This window comes from Crocodylus siamensis, chromosome 2 (genome assembly GCF_052110815.1).
Source record: "Crocodylus siamensis isolate JL-2025a chromosome 2, ASM5211081v1, whole genome shotgun sequence".
NCBI classification, from domain to species: domain Eukaryota; kingdom Metazoa; phylum Chordata; order Crocodylia; family Crocodylidae; genus Crocodylus; species Crocodylus siamensis.
In genome coordinates, this window is record NC_143396.1 from 107,751,994 (window position 1) to 107,771,754 (window position 19,761).

Genomic DNA, 19,761 nt, shown 5'->3' on the forward strand with positions numbered 1-19,761 from the left:
TTCACCTCAAACCCTGGCAAAATGATGCACGTGTCAGTGGCACATTGCGCAATAATTCCAGCTCCTGTAGTAAATTTGGCAGCGTAATACACCTTAAATGACTTGGGGTGCAGCAAACTAAAACTCTGAGGAGGAGTTTTAGTTTGCTGCCCTACAGCCCTGGAGTGAAGCACCAGGCTCTGTGCAGCTCAGGGGCTCTGCAGAAAGCCTATGCAGGCAGCCTGGCAGCAGCCCAGGATGGTGGGCTTTACCCAAGATCTCTATTTTTTTTTTTTCCCCTGAAGCCTGCCTGCCTGCCTGTCCTGTTCAGGGGCCCGGTGTTTCCCTCCATGGCTGTGGTGCCCCATGGGACTGCCCAAGCTGGGCGCCTGCAAGCAGGTGCTGCCTGGGGGAGGCTGCCTCTGCCACAGAGAGAAGCACCAGCCACTGCTGCCCACCCCCCCCAAGGTCCAGGGACCTCTCTGCCTGCCAGCAGCTTGCCCTCCTCACCACAGGAGAGGCAGGTTCAATTATTAACCCAATTTAATAAGAGTTAATCTGACCTTCTGAATGCTTCTTTGCCCCCAGGACTCTGCTGTTTTTACCATTCCCCCATGCCCCTGATGTCAACTAAGCTGTTTCTCAACCCCAACTGACACACCCCCAGTCTAGAGAGTCTCCCTCATCTTCCCTCCCCTAACCTCAATTTACTTCTTCTGGCTGCAAAAACACTTGCACGTGCCACCTCCAACTGAGGTTTGGGCTGCTTATCTGAAGCCAACTAAACTCAAGCCAGGTCTTTCAAATGCTTGTTTGTACCCTTCGTGAGCAATGATATGCAATATCACAGTGCCACAGTACAATAATTCTATTACTCAAGTAATAGCATGCCTTTATTTTGGCCATCATGAGACAGTACTGTGTTATACCAAAAGAGAAAAAAAATGCCTCAACCTGCTGGCTTTGCAAGGCTTGTTTAGCAAGGAGTCAGGGGAGGGGCACTCTGAAGTGCTTTGGGTTAGAGTACAAGGCAGTCAAGGGGAAAGAGACTTAATGGTGGGAGTCTACTACAGACCTCCCAACCAGGGAGAAGAGCTTGACCAGGAATTCTTGGGTCAGCTCACAGAGGTAGTGAAGGCTAAGGATGTGGTAGTCATGGGGGACCTGAACTTCCCAGACATCTGCTGGGAAGAGCAGTCAGCCAGGTCTGAACGCTCACATAGGTTCTTGGCCAGAGTGCATGACCTCCATCTAACCCAGGAGGTGCACAGCCCCACCAGGGGAGACGCCTTGTTGGACCTAGTGCTGGCCACGGGTGATGACCTGGTGAGGGGGCTGCGGGTGCTCGACCACCTGGGCGACAGCGATCATCGCCTGCTGGAATTCACCATCCAGCGCAAGGTGGCAAAGGCATGCAGTATGGCAGCAGCCCTAGATTTTAGGAGAGCAAACTTCAACGAGCTAAGAAGGATAGTTGGAGAAGCGCTGAGGTCCCGGAGGGGAGGGGAGCCAGGTGTCCAAAGAGAGTGATCACTCCTTAAGGAGACGATCCTCCAAGCCCAAAGGAAGGTAATCCCAATGAGGATCAAAGGCAGCAGGAGAGCACGCAAGCCTCCGTGACTCACCAAAAGCATCCGGGAATGTCTCCTTGCTAAAAAGGAGGCTTACACCCAATGGAAAGAAGGGGTCATCACCAGGGAGGACTATTCTGTAGTTGCTCGGGGATGTAGGGGGGTAGTTAGGAAGGCCAAGGCAGAGATGGAACTGGGGCTAGCTTCCCAGATTAAGGACAATAAGAAGTCCTTTTTTAAATACATAGTGGGTAAAAAGAAGGTCCCGGGTAATGTAGGGCCCTTGCAGGACGCATTGGGAAATTTGGTCGTCACACCAGACGACAAAGCTAACATGTTTAATGATTTCTTTGCCTCCGTCTTCCTAAGTAGGACCAGAACAGCCACTTCCCTGCTGGGCCCCCCTCAGGCCCCAGGGGAGGCACACCTGGGCCACGGGTTAGCGATGATTTAGTTAGGGAGCTTCTGGAGGGGTTGCACGTATTCAAGTCAGCCAGCCCGGATGATCTCCACCCTAGAGTTCTAAAAGAACTGGCCGAGGTCATTGCAAGTCCCCTGGCACAGCTTTATGAGCACTCGTGGTGCTCTGGTGAGGTACCGGAGGACTGGAAGAGGGCCAATGTGGTTCCCATCTTCAAAAAAGACAGGAAGGGGGACCCGGGAAACTATAGGCCGGTTAGTCTTACCTCGATCCTAGGCAAGCTGTTTGAAAAAATTATGCTGGCACACATCCAGGAGGGGCCAGCAGGGGACTGCATGCTTAGGGGCAACCAACACGGGTTCATCAGCGGCAGGTCCTGTCAGACCAACCTGGTGGCCTTTTATGACCAGATCACCAGATCATTAGATGCAGGGGTAGCAGTAGATATAGTCTTCCTGGACTTCTGGAAGGCTTTTGACACTGTCTCTCACCCCATTCTCATTAAGAAACTGGGGGGCTGTGGTGTAGACACCCACACAGTCAAATGGGTCGCCAACTGGCTGGAGGGCTGCACCCAGAAGGTGGTAGTAGATGGGTCCTTCTCAACCTGGAAGGACGTGGGCAGTGGGGTTCTGCAGGGCTCGGTCCTCGGGCCCGCACTGTTCAACATCTTCATCAGTGATTTGGACGAGGGGGTAAAAAGCACCCTGTTCAAATTTGCTGATGACACTAAGATGTGGGGGGACGTGGGCACACTGGGAGGATGCAACAGGCTACAATCAGACCTTGACAGGTTACAAGGGTGGGTGGATGAGAACAGGATGGGTTTCAACACAGACAAGTGCAAGGTGATGCACCTGGGGAGGAAAAATTGGCACCATACCTACCAGTTGGGGAACTCCCCTCTTGTCAGCACAGAGGCGGAAAAGGATCTGGGGGTCATCATTGACTCCAAGATGAACATGGGCCGGCAGTGTGGGGAGGCAGTTAGAAAGGCCAACCGTAGCTTGTCATGCATCCACAGATGCATCTCGAGCAGGTCCAGAGAGGTGATCCTCCCCTTCTTTGCAGCACTGGTCAGGCCACAGTTGGAGTACTGCGTCCAGTTCTGGGTGCCACACTTCAAGAGGGATGTTGACAGCATGGAGAGGGTCCAGAGGAGGGCCACTCGTATGAGCAGGGGACAACAGGGCAAGCCCTATGAAGAGAGGCTACGGGACCTGAGCCTGTTCAGCCTCCAAAAGAGAAGACTGAGGGGGGATCTTGTGGCCTGTTATAAACTAGTCAGGGGGGGGAATCAGCAGGCATTGAGGGAGTCACTGTTCCCCCGAGCACCGCCAGGAGTGACCAGGAATAACAATCACAAGCTGGCAGAGGGTAGGTTTAGGTTAGATATCAGGAGGCGCTACTTCACGGTCAGGGTGGCTAGCGTCTGGAACCAACTTCCAAGAGAAGTGGTGCAGGCTCCTACCCTAGGGTTTTTTAAGAGGAGGTTAGATGAACATCTTGCTGGGGTCGTTTGACCCCAGTATTCTTTCCTGCCATGACAGGGGGTCGGACTAGATGATCTGCTCAGGTCCCTTCCAACCCTAGAAACTATGAAACTATGAAGTCATCAGGGAAGACTACCACCACTGCTGGCCCACTGAGCAACCCTTGCAAAGCCAGTGGGTCAAGGCACTTTAAGGAATCCCACCCCTGCCCCAGCCCTGGAACAAGCTGTGGGCAAGGCAAGGGCCCCTAAAGGGCCCCTATGACACCAAACTCTGGGGTAAAGCATCCATGCCTGAAAACAGGAGGGTGATCCAGGCTGACCTTGACAGGCTCAGCAAATGGGCGGACAAGAACCTGATAGTGTTTAACACTGAAAAATGCAAGGCTCTCCATCTTGGGAAGAAAAACCTGCAGCATACTTATGGGCCCAGCAGTGCTACATTGGCTAGCAGTACGGACAAAAGGGACTTGGGGGTCATGATTGAACACAAAATGAACATGAGCCTTCAATGTGATGCTGCTGCTCATAAAGCAAGCAAAATGCTTGCTTGCATCCACAGATGCTTCTCAAGCAAATCCCAGGAGGTCATTCTCCCGTTGTACTTGGCCTTGGTGATGCCGCAGGAGGAGTACTGCATCCAGTTTTGGGCTCCATAGTTCAAAAAGGATGCAGAGAAGCTTGAGAGGGTGCAGAGGAGAGCCACACACAGGATCTGGGGGAACGTCTGTTCACCAGAGCACCCCAAGGGATGACAAGGTCAAATAGTCACAAACTCTTCCATGACCATTTCAGGCTGGACATAAGGAAGAATTTCTTTACTGTCCAAGACCCCAAAGTTTGAAATAGATTACCGCTGGAGGGGGTTCAAGCACCTACTCTGAACGCCTTCAAAAGACATCTGGATGTTTATCTTGCTGGGATCCTACGATCCCTGCTGACTTCCTGCCCCTGGGGCAGGGGGCTGGACTCGATGATCTTCTGAGGTCCCTTCCAGCCCTAATGTCTATGAAATCTATTTACTTTATGCTTAGTTCCAGGGGGTGGGACATAGACAAGGGAAAAAGTTTAATGTGTCTAACTCCTATGTATTCAATAAGTATAATATGAAGAAAACCAGTATTAAAACAGAGCAGATGAAAAATATTTTTGGAATAAATAGTGTATTTTTCTCTAAAATAAAATTTAAAAAAAAGGTACAGAACCTTAATTAGTATGAAGTAACAGATTTCCATTGAAGCCAAAAAGAACTAGACCAGTTAATATTAGCTGGGGATAAGTCATTAATGGTCAATGAAGCAGAAAGATAGGTTTACAAACTTAATACAGAAGAAATTGGAGGCAGGGTGGGATGGGGAGTGGGGGTGGAGAGAAAAGAAAAATATTCTGGCAGCCATTCAGTCTTCTTAACTGAATTAATGCTAAATTAGTATGAAACACTTTATGGAAATAAATGTTAGTTCTACATAAATCCCAGATGAGTTTATTACAATCAGTGGTATTACAATGATTAAAATAAAGTGTTACTAATATCATGAATGACTGCAATTGCAGTTGCATAGAAACCAATGCTTAAAATACATCAGAGATGTTAAAAAAATAAAAAAATCACAGATAAGGATGTCCCGGTACCAGCCCTGTGACCATGGAGCTGGGTGGTGAATAAGCTCCCCAGCATTAATCCTGCATGCAGGGTGAGGGCTAGTAACTGTTTTGGTCAGGGGCAAGTCCCAGACTCTTGCCCCAATTTGATTATTAAGGCACAGGGCTTGGAAAGAGCTGTAGGAGTGTCTTAGGTCCGAGCCCTCTGCCCCAATTTGCCAGTGGAACAGCTAGCAGCGAGCTAGCTGCTAGCTGCCACACTAGTGGATCAGGATACAGGACTTGGACCTACCCCTCCCCTGCAGCTCTCTCCAAGCCCCCTGCCCCTGATCAGGGAGCCAGGGCCAGAAGCTCTCTCCTGCCGGGGCAGGGGGACATTGTCCCCATCCTGGCAGTAGGCAGCCATCTAGCGGCAGGTGGGCTATTTCCCAGACCTGGCCAGAAGGCAGCCATCTCCTCCTCTGTTGCTTCCTGCCATCCCCTGAGCTAGCACCCAGGGGGAGCCTAGAGTTTCCCTGGTGGTGGCAGAGGCCCAGTGCAGGGCCCCAGGAAGTGGAAGCAGTTTGCTGTCATTAGCCACAAATCTGCTCCTGCTTCCCCTGCAGGTATAGATGCCTGCCTGGGCACATTTACTCACTAGTAGTTTATTTGTGAGTAAACTTATCTTGGATCAACGTGTAGAGATGCCTTGTGTGTATTATGTAAATCATATATACAATGCATATGCAAACAAATCATTATAAGAGATATAAGCTACCATCTATGATCAAAGTCTTCCTTGACACATTTTTAGGGGCCTTGAAGAATAACAGGATGAAGACGTATCAGTTTGAGGCAAAGTATAGTCTCTAGATGTTGGAAGAAGGGGGAATGCAACCCAGAGAGATACAAGTGTAGGCCATAACAGATTAATTTATGCAGTTTAAGTCTAGAGATGGTGCCAAATCACAAACTTCAGACCTTGAGATTCTTTAAATTTCAGGGAGAGTTTGGTTCTTCTTATGTCAGGAAATTGTAGAGTTCAGATCCAATCTTCCACGATGTTTTCAAGGGTTTACTTTAGAGTAGTGGTTTCCAACCTTTTTTCATTTGTGGAAACCCCAAAAAATTTTGAATGGAGGTGCGCTCTCCTTTGGATTTTAAGTGTGTGTATTCATATACTTTTGATTGATTATAGTCATATGTTGAGTACTCCTGATACATAGCCTGTGGATGCCCATGAGTTTGCAGACCACAGGTTGAAAGCCACTACTCTATAAAGTTTTTTGTTTTAAAACCATCTCTAGTTAGCACTATTCTTGCATAAAGGTCAATGTCAAGGCCAAAACAAATATTTACATATGGATCAAAACAGCTCCTGCCAATTTGATAACTGTAATAGGAGCGTAATTATCACATACACATACACAGACACAAATGGAATAACAGTCAAGCATTTTCTTGCAGGAAGTCTTCCCAAAATAGAAATAGCATTTTGGATGTGTGAATAACATCTAACTAGCTATGTTTCTTTCACATTAACTTATGTACACTGGGTTGTATAAATCACAGAAATTTATCATGGTAAGTGAAATTTACCCCCTGTAAAGAAAGCAAGTGCACACATTTTAATTATATATTGAGCTAAGAGTAGGAATCACAACAGAAATACAGACATGTTAAAATACTCATTTCTTTGATAAAATCAGTGTTATGCAAAGGCCAAGTTTGAGTGTATCTGTTTTAGGAGTAATGTTGCCCCATTTCTTGACATTAGTGAGAGTATACCCAATATCCGGGGCAGAACCAGGGTGGGTGGCAGGGTATCGCATCTCCCTTCTACTTTTACCAACTTCCGCAGACCCAGGTGCTTGGCAAGCCCCATAGCCTCTCCTGCCCAGCTCTAGCTATAGACTGAAGCTGTGCAGGGTGCCAGGTAGGGCTGTGCAAGACTTTGGACCATGCTTTGGATCTGGATAAGATTTGGACACTTCAGACGCCAAAGCAGAATGTCGAGATCAAAGCACCGGATTCTTTAGGCTATAGGAGCTGCTTTGGAGATCCGGCCATAGGGTATAATGGGGAATCAATTAAATATCTATACCTTCATTCTTTTTGTCTGATTTGGATGAATCTTGCAGGGATGGTAGCCTCTACTGAGGTCATGAGGTCCGCCAAGTTTCAAGGAGATAGGGGCAGGGGTTTGGGGGGAAATTCACCTCAAACTAGTTTTGCTTTCAAGAATGGGTACAGTTCTCCCCAAACCCCTGCACCTATCTTCTTGAATGCGTGTCAGGCTTCATGCTGTCAGCAGAGGCTGCCACCCTTGCAAGGTTCATCCAAATCAGACAAAAAACAACAAAGTTGTAGATAGTTCATTTTACCCTACGGTTGGATCTGAGGCGGCTCCAAAGCTTCAGAGCTGCTTTGGCTGGATCGAAGCGGGAAACTGACTCCGGAGCTCTGGAACAGATCCCTGGCATCTGAAGCACTGGGATCCAAAGCCGGATCGAATGGCTGCCTACTTGCAAAGGCCTAGTGCCAGGCTGGGCAGAGAACAATGGTAGCAGTGGGCAGGTTTCCTCCTCCTACATCTGCTCCCTGCCCCTCCTCATCTTACTGCTCCCACCAGGTCCCCTATTGGCCAAAAGCAGGTGGTAGAGGGAGGAACCTGCCCCCTTCCACTGGCATTGTCCCCTGCTGACACAGGAGCAAGGGAGCCCAAAAGCTGCTCCTGCCTGAAAGGGACCAGCTGCACAATGAGCCGGGTTCATCATGGGATATTGATGACTGCGTGCACGTTCCTGCTTCCAGGGCCTCCTCTGAGCCAGCATGAACAAACACATGAGGGGACAGGTGGGCAGGGAGCAGGAGCTGGAAGGAGGAACCTGAGCGCTGCCATGCTGTTCCTAGCTGAGTCCAGCATCCTGCACAGCCATAACCCACAATACCTGGGAGGAAAAAGCAAGGTAGTGCAGCTCTGTGGCTCCACCCCACTGCTGAGGTTAGCCAGTAGCAGGGGCAGTGGTGGGCATCTGTTAAATTAAGTATTATGGCTTTGTAGAGTTTGAGGGAGTTTTAAGTGTATAACCACTAAAGTAAAAAAGGGTCAGGTATATTTTCAGTAAAATGTTACAGCTGTGTATGTTGCAGCCATGTTGGTCTAAGGACATAGGCAGACAAGGTTCTTTGGGTAAATCTGATATCTGTTATTACACCAACTCAAACAGTTGGAAAAATTCTTCTTTGCAAGCTTTGATGAAGGGTATTTATAGCCTTCATCAAAGCTTGCAAAGAAGAATTTTTCCAACTGTTTGAGTTGGTGTAATAACAGATATCAGATTTACCCAAAGAACCTTGTCTGCCTATAAAATGTCTTCACTTCAAAATGTGGGAAGATGTCTTTAATACTAAAACTTTTTAAAGATTTTTGATTTGGTAAAAACTTTCAAGATGAACCTAGTAGCTCCAGGTAACTCAACAACAGTTAACAAGGTTTATACGTGAAGGAAAATATTTTCTAGGTGATAAGATTTCAATGTTGAGATTTTCGGTAATAAGATTTCAAAGATTTTAAGGTTTCAGTGTTGAGTTTCGAGACTCAGAGTGAAGCCTAAATAAATTCATGACAAAATTCAGTTGTTAAAGAAAAAAAAGATGTCTTCTTGAGTTGCTATATAGCATTAATAAAAATAAATTAATCTGCCAAAGACAAATGACACATGGAATATCTCCACATAGATCATGTCTGATAACACATATTTATTATTTATATGCCTTCAGTACTAGAGACAATTGGAAAGATAGTGCGACAGGTACAAAAGAATTGTATACAATTATAATAATTTTATCTGCTGTGGAAACAGCACTTCTTAGCAGTAAATGGAAGTACGAATAATTATTTCTTGCCAAAATACATTCAACTTTACATTTTATCATTCCAACAGTTTTATTAACAAGATAACAGCATTTTGTTCTTACAACTTTGAAAGCAGAACCATATGAATTAATAGCTAATTCAGTTTTAAAATTAATGAGTTTTCCTCCACTGATTTTTTTCCAATTTTCTTGAACAGTATTTTCTTTAAATAGTCTTTCACATAATGCACAATCTTATAAGTCCCAATTGAGTAACAATGAAGTCTCGTTAGTCTCTGTCACCTCATAATCATTCATGCTGCATTTTAAACAAGCAACATAAATTGCTGCCTTGGGAAATTATTTTGGAGTTATGGAAGAAATATGTCCCAGCTTAACTTGTAGTATGTTCCTGTAAAACATTTTATACTGAAGAAATTTTACTGGGCGTACAAAAGTCTTCTCTCATTAAATTACAGTTTTTCTTCTGATAAATGTAGGTTATTTTTCACATTTGTTAAATGCTTAACTGCCTGCCTGCATCATAACAGCTCCCTGTACAAGTATGTTTTTTCAGAGGTCATTATGCTAGATTTTCTTTTAAAAAGGAACAATTAGCATGTTATGCATTTGGTCGCAAGTAATAAAGAAATAATAATCTGATGGAAAAATTGCACTAGCACCCTCCTCCCCTTTCTTTTTTTCATGTGGGATTTTTGCTTATATCGAGCCCTGTACTTCACAAACATATACAGCCTGATCATGCAACAGGTAAAGTCAAATTTTTTATTTTTTTTTTAAACAGTGGCTGTCATCGGATTGGATCCATATTTTTGAGCTACCAATTAAATAAAGTTAATAGTTTCATGAAGGCTCATGCCTTTGCAGAGAACCAGTACAATTCCTGCATTCCACCTGCACTTGAACCCTACTTTGAAAATCCAAGTGGGATTGCAGGGATACATACGCCTGAGGCTAGCCTTTGCATACATTCTCTCTGTTTTATCCTTCTGTAACATGTGGACATGGTATTTTACATCATAGAGTACTCTACCAGGGTTAGCTTTTAGTGTCTTTGCATAGTACTTCTCCAAGAAAGATCTGCTCTATGAGTGGATCTCTACTTTCATATATGACAGGAGAATTATCAACATCTAAGTCATCACTCCCCCCCACACACGGCTGTGTAGGAAAGAACTTCACAAGGGAAGAATCTATAGAGTGGTAGAAATTTGTGGACAAAGTGGATTCGAATAACCCATCTGATATTCCCCAGAAAATTATACAGCCAGAGGCTGTATTAAAACTGCTCCATTCTCAGAGAAGATTATCTCTGGATTAGCACCCAGGCCATATTGCCATGGAATAAGAATATCAAGTAAACACAGCAGGGGCAGAAGCCAAAAGCCTTCATGCGAATAATTATTCTCCTATGGACACTGCGGTTCTTTTTTTTTTATCCCTGAGAACTGTAGATTAAGGCACCATTACTGTGGTTTATTTCAAGGAAGAAAAACTCCAAAAAGAGAAAGATTGGGTAGAAGTCCTAAATGTCAATGTTCATGTTGGTCAATGGGTTTTTTATCATGGAAGTAGATTCTGTAAATTTTAAGCACTGGGGACTTGTCTCAAAAATTGGTTTTCTTGTTACTTATTTTGTTCCTTTCATTCATGTAAAAATAACTTTCAGTTTAACTTCCCATTTAATTAATGCTTTTAAAAGGTCTTTGAACAAGGAAAGTACTGTGTAACATTGCTGAATTAATAAGCTATTTTGGTTTAATGAACCGCCATTGTTTCACACAGGGACTCCCCAATTAGTTTTTCTTCATCATCGTGGGTCTCAAATATTAGTCATATTACAGTAAAAGAAGTCCCATTAGAGACTGGGGTCCTCTCATTCTAAAAAGCAAAATCCATAACTTACAACTGTAGGCCCCATGACAAATCAAACAGGCTCAGGCAGCCCCTTGCCCAAGCTGCATTTATGTCAAACCAATGCCTAGCTATGCAGACCTGCCTGTAAGACTGAGGCCTTTGTATTCCCCACTTATTAAACAAGGCAAAAGAAAGATTAACTACAAAATTTCAATTTGTCACTTTCTCTCTATTTCTGTTATGATTTTGGAGACAGACATTCATCGTGAACTTTACACAACTCAATCTGTCTAGGTATAAGCAAAGCAAGATACTTTTCTATGAGCAGGTATGGAACTTGCAGAATGGTCATCCAAGACCCTCCAGGCAAGATTCAGAAATGTTTCTCCTGTTGTGTATAATGGATTTATTAGCTTGATGTGTATCATTATTTTAAATAAAATCATAGGTACTGGGACATAGGTTTTGGTGTTGATGTGCTGACAATAACCCTAGTAATATGATTTCACTGAATTTGAGAAACAGCCATAACATACAGTAGACATAAATTCAGCATAAATAGAAGCCTTGGACCAGCTATGTAGCACAGCAAATTATAATAAATAAATTCCTCCAGCAATTCATTTATTGAACAAACCTAAAACATATCCTTGTGCCCCCACAGCTTTTATTGGCTTCCTTTACACTCAATTGTTTCACTTCAGGTAGTATCCAAAATAAATTATTAAAATATCTAATATAAAATAGTGACAACTCCACTAGGGAACATAACTCAAATCCAGAAGAATTATGAAGGCACATCTCAAGCTGTGAAATCTAAACGAAAGGTTTGGCAAATTGCCAAGATTTTTACAAAGGAAGGTTTTGTACAATTCCATCTTTTCTTGCACATTTGTTTAAAATAAAGCAACACTAACTACAACTGAAACTAAGTACGCATAACATACCAACTGTACAGTCCTACTGAAAGATATCGGAGCAATTTTTATAAGTGGTATAGATAAAAAAAATAGTATTTAAAACTCACAGAAATGTAAACTGAGTGTCAACAGATTAAAAACCTAATCTGCCTGTAGACTCAAGATATCCATTGTGGAACCAGAAGCCCAGTCGGCCTTGGACACAATGTACCATTTGTAGCATTATGGTTTAGCTGGAACAGGAGCTGTCAGAGACAGCCTGCCCCTCTTCTTTACCAGAAAAGGGGGACCAGCCTACCTGCTCCCCTACCTTTCCCACCTGTGGGGGGAGGAGGGAGAAGGCTAGCTGTGAGCAACTGAGCTCACTGATCAGCTCCCTTAGGGGGGTTGGGAAGCTGATGAACACCCTTATAAGACCACCAAATGAACCAGGAAAACTGCCTGTGCTTTGTCAAAAAAGTCTGTCAAAAACAGAACTATATATTTTTTGGATTTCAATTTGTCATTATTTTACAATAAAATTTTGTTATGCTGAAAGCTCCCCAGCCAGCTGTAGTAAGAACAAAATGTTCCTAAAGACAGATCATTCCACAGCTGTCTCCTGCAGGCCTTTTAATGCATTTACCTGAAGCATCTGGTCCTAACCACTGTAAGCAAAAGGACCTCAGCATCAAGAGCCCCCAAGTGTGACATGTTATGGCAATTCTTATGTCCCCAAGTAACTTTCAGAGGAAAACTTTCAAATAACTGAGACATTAAAGAGAGAAATAGTAACAGTATATTTATATAAGACCTTGCAATTATTAATTGGCTTCACTTTTAATTAGTTAATGATCCAATTCAGCTGTGATCAAAGCACAACAGCTAGATAATTCATGATAGAAAATAGAGTTAATTTACTTAGATATGATACTACTTGCCTAATGACTTTATTTCAATGGAGTTTCAATTAATTATTAGGTTATTTTACCCATTAGACTAACACAATGTTTGCAGGCAATTAACATGTCATTCCTGGTGAAAACAGCACATATTTTTTTTCCCTGGGGATGTCTTTAAGATTTATATTACTTAGATAACAAAAAACGTTATGGAAAAACTAATTAAATACTGATGTCCAAATGAAGTACCTTTTATTTTAATTTATAGGGTGCATGTGTTCCATTTTTCTGCATGTTCAGAGGACATATATTCACCGATGCATCTGATTTTTAGTTCAATACTCTGTGTATTTTGATTGCTAGAAGATTACCAAGACTGGGTAACAAGGAGATCCAATGGCTTAGGATAAGGACAAAAATCTACAGTTTTGATTAGTACAAAAAAGGGAAGAAAGATAGAAATTTCGTTTTTCTTAATTATCAAAGAATTTTGTTCAACCAGCTGCTCTACATGGTATTCCTTATCAGACAACAACAAAAAAATCAACAGTTCAACAAGGTGTTTTAGTGACCAAGAACTCATACAGCATTCAGTTTCTCCTAAGACCATTACTGTTCTCCCAGGAGAAACCACAACTGTACAGATGTTCAGGCATTTTATCCAAGGCCAAATACAGACATTCAACAATCCCAAGGTGAAATCACTCAAACCTACATGGATTTCTGTAAGCAGCATAGGTTAGACTAGGATTGACCATAACAGAAGTTCATTTTTGATGGGGCTGGGAGGGCTGTGGGAGGCAGACATACTGCCTGCACTGGCCAGGCCAGCAGGTAGAGGGTGATCTGGCATGGCTCCCATGTGCCCCATGAGCTCCCAGGAATGCTGAGCAGAACCAAGTGGTCCTATCCTAGCTGTCACAATCTCCCAGCCTTGGGGCTGTGCTAGGCTGGGAAACTGCAACTGCCATGATCTCCCAGCTGTACAGTGTCAGTACTGCAAACTGTCCATTCTTCAGAATTCAAATGCCTATGCACAGGACTCAGAGTAAGCTTTTCTACAAGGAGAACACAACTGGGAGAATTCTTCCAAATGATCTGAATGTATATATGCACCCCAAGTCAAAGAGTCTCACTGTACAGCACAGAAGTCAACAGGAATGTTTATGCTGTTTCATTGGATAAAAGACCAGGTCATTAAATCAGTCTACATATGTAACTACATATCTATGGTGCAAATTTTTTTTAAAATTTTAAGTCTATTATCATCCCTATTAACCTTTTAAATATGGCAGACTGGCTGGCAGCAGCCTGGCTTGCTGGCTTGGAAGGGCTCCGACTGATTGGTAGGGCATTCCTACCAATCAAATGATGGCAGGGGAGAGGCCTGCTCTGCCCCTATCCAGGGGCAAGGTGAAGTTCCAGACCTGAGTGGGGACTAACCCCCCTCTCTCTCTCCAATTGTTCCATTAGTAACCTGGGGACAGAGACCCCAAAGCAAATAAAAGAGCAGCATACCCAGTACATTAGTGACTGCATAAAGGGATGGAGAAAAGGGCAAGGAAGAGCTGGCAGAGTTGGCCAGCAGGGTGGAGCTATTGCCTGGAAGAGCCTGAATTCTTCTTATCAGATGGAGAGTGGCAAGTGGCCATGTCCCCCAGCCCCACTGTAAGGGAGCACGGCATCAGTGCACGTCCAGAGTATGGAGGGTCCAAGACCCTGGCAGCTGCACAAGGTGGCTCAGGTCTCCAACCCCTGGCACAATGCCAGGCAATCCATGCATGGGCCAGTGCACACAGGGTCCAGGAGCAGACAGAGACCTCAGAGCCCCATGAGGTAGCTAGGGTCTCCAACCCCCTGGTGCAGGTCAGGTACACGGTGCACAGCCAGTGCACAGAGGGTCTGAGAGTGGACTGAAATGCCAGCACCACACCAGGCAGCTCAGGTCTCCAACTCCTGGCACAAGACAGGTCCAACGGTGTATGAAGCACTGCACTGGGCCCTGAGCAGGCCAGAGGCTGGGAGAGCCCCAAAGCAGTTGAGGGGAGAGCGAAGGGGAAGAGAACCCTTACCCTGGAAGATGAGGGCAAACTCACCTGGCCCTTGGAGGAATGGTGAGTTGCCAGTGAAGGGGATTCCCACAGGGGAGGAGGAAGAGGAGGAGGAAGAGCTCCCCCCCACCCAACATGGCAAGTAGTTGAGATATTTAAATTGATTAAGGGGGCAGCTGGGGTATCTAGGTCTCCCCACTCCCCTCCTCTCATCTAGGACCCCTCCTTTTCCTGTCCATTACTATTGTTTGTTTATTTCCCCCCAAGCCCTGTGCCTCATATTTTGTATATTGGTATTTCACTAGAGTATAAGATTGTGTGATGTTTATGGAGACCCTTTGTTTCCCAGATCCCTCACCTGTACCCAGGGTATTTACATGGAGGGGTGTGTGTGTGTGTGCGCACGCATGCGCACATATATTGCACATAGTTCCCATGTGTATTATATATATACACCATTTTAACCCTTCTTTTTATATTAATAAATATAACATTCCCTTCAATTGGAGAGGGGAGTACATAAGTGAGTACTACCCAAGCTACATAAATAAATACTTTTGACATGAAATTTCTCTCTGTGTGTCTAAGTTTGGAACCATTCAGCCAAAGACCTGTTTTCTGATACTTTGCTTTCAAAAACTAAAAGAATCCAGACAGTAGCTACCATCTCCAGGGGATAAGCTATATACCAGGCATCAGCTTCCAGAAGGCATGCCCTCTGACCTTTTACTAATATGAGTCTTCAAAAACAGGCTTTTTCCTTCCACAAATGGATAATGAGAAGGAGTTCTAGAGCAAAAGTGAATAAAACATATGTGCACACCACCTTCAACTCATTTCTAAGAGAGTAAAACACAAACAGTTCATCAACAGTAAGAAGCAGATCTGAACTGGGAAATTATGTCAATAGAAAGACTCATCCAGCACTCAAAAACCAAAATCTGGACCTATGCAAACAGTAGTAAACCTATAAGAGGTTAGGAATCAAGACAAGAACAAGAAAAAATGTAAAGAAAAAAGGATTTATTCCTTTATTCATTTCTGATTTTTGAAAGCCTTCCTAGCACTTCAAAGATTTATTAGATGTATAATACTGACAATAAAGCATAATAATATTGCAACAAACATAATAGCATCCTCTTTGCAGTATCCACTAACTCAACCAATTTAAAAGTGAAATTTATTCCAGATAGACAACAGAACTTTTGTGGTTCAAACAGGAAATAGATTCTACTGATAATTAGAAAATGTTAACTGGCAAGTATCACCACTTATTTCTACTCTATGCAATTCACTGTGGGATGGAATTATTTGCAAAAGTTTACATAACTTCAAGCCTATGGTACACTGGAAATATTGCTATAGCTGTGTTTGCCAGGGAATATGCATTAGGCAAGACTTTTTCTTTTGTTTTGGCAGGGGTGTGGGGCGGGTAATATCTTTTATTGAACCTACTGTATCATTTGGAGAGAAGTTAGAGAAATTTTAGAAAAAGTACCCTCCCCCAAGTCTGGGAAAGAAACAGAATAACAAAAGAACCAGATAAAACAAGGGCTTATGTTTAACTTCATCCTGTAGATGAAAACAGCCTTTTAAATATGGGGAAGACAGCAGTAATTATGTTAACTATTTCTGTTTCAACTGCCCTTTATTTGTTTTATAATTACTTCCAATAACTTCATTTTACTCCACAGGTTTAGCGTTCTCTATGTTTTTGGATTAATAATTTATTAATCCAAAATCTCATGACTTTCAAACAGCTTCCAAACTTTGTCTAGCTCATCATCAGAAACAAATATCCTACCTATCAACAGACACCATGAGTCACAAGCCTGCCCTAAAAATAGATGCAAAACATATCTCTACTGCCACCATAATCAACACCTCCCATTAACAAAGCCATCAGAGCCCATGGATCCTACACAGATCTATCACAAAATGGTTATGGTACATTAGGTGAGATGCACGTTTTTATGGAAACTGTCAGTGAAACTAAAACAAAAACAAACAAATAGCAAAAGACTACTACATTTAGAATGAACGGTTACAAGGAAAAGATGAAGGACAGAGATGCATAAACCACCAGTAGAACATGTTCTTAACCTAACCTGATTCCTCTTCCCCAGTACTTTGGTTTACCACTGAATAAAAATATAAATCATTGGGAAAAATGTTTATTTATATAGGTTTATCCAAAATAGGAACTATTGGGTGCTGAGCTATTTGAAACTTGGGCCTATGGGTACTTAGCAGTGGTTTCTATATCATATGAGATGTGAGGCAGCTTCAATCCTCCTCAATTAGGTAGTGTAGCAAAGAAAATATTAAACTTCATTTCTGACGTGCTTACATGGCAGTGCTAGGGATCCTACCAATTATGCCTCTAGCCATCAGGGTATTAAATATTGATTAGGAATTAATTTGTCTATCATTTTCTTAACCTCCTGTATTTGGCTTACCTGTCATCTGTTATTCCTAAGTCAGGAATTTACAACATACCCGAGAAAACACTGGAACCAAGTAATTTACTAACTATAGTCTAGCTCCGTCATGGTTTACAGGGTAAATAATTTGGATTGCTCAAGTAAGTTTCTCTGGAGATGGGCAGAACAGACTGTAGAAAGAGAAGTGGAGTGGACTTATTGCACCAGACTCCCAAGTAACGAGTCTGCAAATGAGATAACTATTGCAAGCAGTTGGTCAAAGAGCTGGGCAGAAGAGATATAGTTGTATTAGTTTCACTAGGAAATCATGGAAGATGCAGGGCTAACAGGTAAACTATTTAAATTTTTTCTGTTCCTTTTGCTTTTAATAATAGTTTCACAAAAGCAGCAAATTAACTGAGAACATTGCCTCACTCACTCACTCAACAACTCTCTCCTTTTATTTATAAGAAGGCAGGGGGTCTCTTAAGAGAGTTTTTAAATCAGTGAAAAAAGCCACAGGAAGGCATTGCATAGTTCTGTAAAGGGCACAACATCTACCTTTTACAGTAGAAAAAGCTGTATGTCTTTCTGAAGGACAACCCATTACCCAATAATTCTATTTTATATCCCTAATTTTAAATAGCGTGCTCTTGTTCCAAAAAAAACCCCAAGGTACTTGACTTGATTTCTTTGTTTTGTTTTGGTTTTCTTCCAAAGAAATGCTGTGGTCTGATACTGCTTTTGGATCAAATATGACAATATTACATTCTGTGATTAGGCTACTCCTACATCTATTTACTAAATAGGATAATTGCTACCTATTTTCTGTTTAGTCATATGACTGTTATGGCTAAAGCAGGGAAGCTGGCAAGATATTTTTAAAGGAGTATAATGTAATTCCTTCAGAGACATAGACCTGAAATTAGATTGTCCTTTCTGTCTGAAGTGCTTAATGAGCCAGTTTACTTGACCTTGTACTCAACTACATTTTAAAAATATCCCTACCCTAAATTAGCATATTTATTTTACTAAAACTACACTCTCCATGGAAAGGGTTGAAACTTTAGCCTTTGAGCACAAAGGAAATGAAACAATGTTGATACTCTGTAAAATTCTTTGAAATATTGACATTAACAGAATCACTACATGCACGAAGAAAGCAAATGGATATGAACTACAAAACTGATTGTCACTAGATAATCTAGTGATCCAATGACTTGAAACATGTCATTGCAGCCTAGACTTTGCAACATGCTAGGTGAAGCTCCCCACTGTAACTGAGAAAGTGTTGCAGGAAGTATACAAAGTTACAGTGATCCCTTGGACCAAACAGAAATTCACTGTTGGTTCCAAGGGAGAGGGGAATCTTGCTGTTGGCTGAGCTACAGCCAGTTTTCCCTAGCAATGGTCCCTCCTCCCTGACAGCCTGTGCTATTTTCAGATGGGAGCAGAGGAAGCTCATTCTAGAGGTTCTACAGCCAGAACTGGAGCATGGGGTGGGTGAATTTGAGGCCTTCTGCCACATCAGAGGGGCTCCAATACACCTGCCCCACCCTCCAGCAGAGGCTGAAAAAAACTCGTTCAAGCTCCTGTTCCCTTTCTCCCCTGCCATTCTGAAGACGGCTTGGAGGCAGTGCTGACAGAAGTTACAGATAATGCTCTGTTTTGAAACATCTTCATCTGAACCCTCATGCAGTAAGTGTTCAGATTTTCACCTGATCGACCATTTTCAAGTGGCATGCAGCCATACATTTGTATTTCATCATGGCTCTTTCTATGGCCAGATAGGGCAAAAATTGCCACCACTGTCTGTGTCCACTATGCCTAAGTTTCCAGGTCTTTATGGCTGCAGTAGAATCCACTTCATGATGTCTAGGTTTCCTATGAATGCATAGGAAGAGTTAGATTCCTCAGATCTATGAGAGTCAGCACACTGGGAAGATTAGCTAATAGATTAGCCAATCACTTTTGGACACTTTTCTCTAGTCACCAACTATAGAAATGATCCCTGAAAGTAAAATCCTGAAGAGAACAACTTGTCTCAAACCCTGCCATTCTCTAGCTCTTATGTGCCTTGCTCAGAGCTACAGGGAACTGCTTTCTTACACTCAGGTTTTGCAGACCTGACACCCCCGCCCCCCCCGGGAAGGTAAACATCCATGTCATTTATTCTGAAAACTGAACAAGAAACATTCTTTATTTTAAAAGCACAGGTGGTGGTGAGGCAACAGCCCCCCCATAGTCATGGGTGAATGTTGTAATGTGAGGGACCTAGTTTTTATTCCCTCCTCCACCTAAAATAACTTAAACCCTCCTCTTTTGGGGAAAGGGTACCAACAGAGATTTTGGGGACTGATGCTGATAGCCAATATTTAAGGAGGCATATCGACCATGACTAATCTGATTTCCAATACAGCTGCCTCCAGGTGGTGAGTCTGGTGTGGTGGAAGGAGAAAGAGGAGGGGTGTTGGGGGGGGGAGAGAAGATCAATGTCCCCCACAGTGAGGGAGGGAGCAGGGGCAGGCACTGCCTGGGTGGCCAGGGAGGACACAGGAAGGAGCCACATCTCATGGGGTGAGGCAGTTCCCACCACTGCTTGCACCCTGGGGGGGGGGGTGCCCCCAGTTCTGCATGGGGCAGGGTGGGCAGCAGCTGCAGGGTGGAGCTGGAACTGGGGCTGCACAGGGTTTTTCTTCCTAGGGG

At 43.4% G+C, this 19,761-nt stretch overlaps 1 pseudogene; it reads right to left on the reverse strand.

The window, feature by feature from the left end:
• Window positions 1-18,973: 18,973 nt before the first annotated feature.
• On the reverse strand, window positions 18,974-19,082 carry LOC149870593 (small nucleolar RNA U3; annotated as a pseudogene).
• Between the last annotated feature and the right edge of the window lie 679 nt (window positions 19,083-19,761).